At 62.6% G+C, this 543-nt stretch overlaps 1 protein-coding gene across 1 annotated transcript in view; it reads right to left on the bottom strand.

The window, feature by feature from the left end:
* The window catches only part of hirip3 (HIRA interacting protein 3), a 7,420-nt gene that overhangs the window by 4,207 nt on the left and 2,670 nt on the right, over window positions 1-543 (bottom strand). The gene's annotated exons all lie outside the window — the stretch shown is intronic.

The following is a 543-nucleotide window of genomic DNA, read 5'->3' as shown; positions in this document are numbered from 1 at the left end:
CCCCCTCCCTATCTCTGTCACCCCCTCCAGCCCCCTACACCCCTCCCTATCTCTGTCACCCCCTCCAGCCCCTCCCTATCTCTGTAACACCCTCCAGCCCCCTATACCCCCTCCCGATCTCTGTAACACCCTCCACCCCCCTACACCCTCTCCCTATCTCTGGAACACCCTCCAGCCCCCTACACCCCCTCCCTATCTCCGTCACCCCATCCAGCCCCTAGACCCCCTCCCTATCTGTGTAACCCCTCCAAACCCCTACAACCCCTCCCTATCTCTGTCACCCCCTCCAGCTCCTCCCTATCTCTGTAACACCCTCCAGCCCCTACACCCCCTCCCTATCGCTGTGACCTCCTCCAGCCCCCCCATCTCTGTCACCCCCTCCAGCCCCCTACACCCCCTCCAGCCCCTACACCCCCTCCTTATCTCTGTCACCTCCTCCAGCCCCCTACACGCCCTCCCTATCTCTGCCACCTCCTCCAGCAACCTGCACATCCTTCCTATCTCTGTCACCCCCTCCAAACCCCTACACCACCTCCCTATCTC

This window comes from Rhincodon typus, unplaced genomic scaffold (genome assembly GCF_021869965.1).
Source record: "Rhincodon typus isolate 14 unplaced genomic scaffold, sRhiTyp1.1 hic_rhity00000062, whole genome shotgun sequence".
Taxonomy (NCBI): Eukaryota; Metazoa; Chordata; class Chondrichthyes; order Orectolobiformes; family Rhincodontidae; genus Rhincodon; species Rhincodon typus.
Note: the sequence above shows the minus strand (reverse complement) of the source record. Positions and strands in the feature narration are given on the sequence as shown.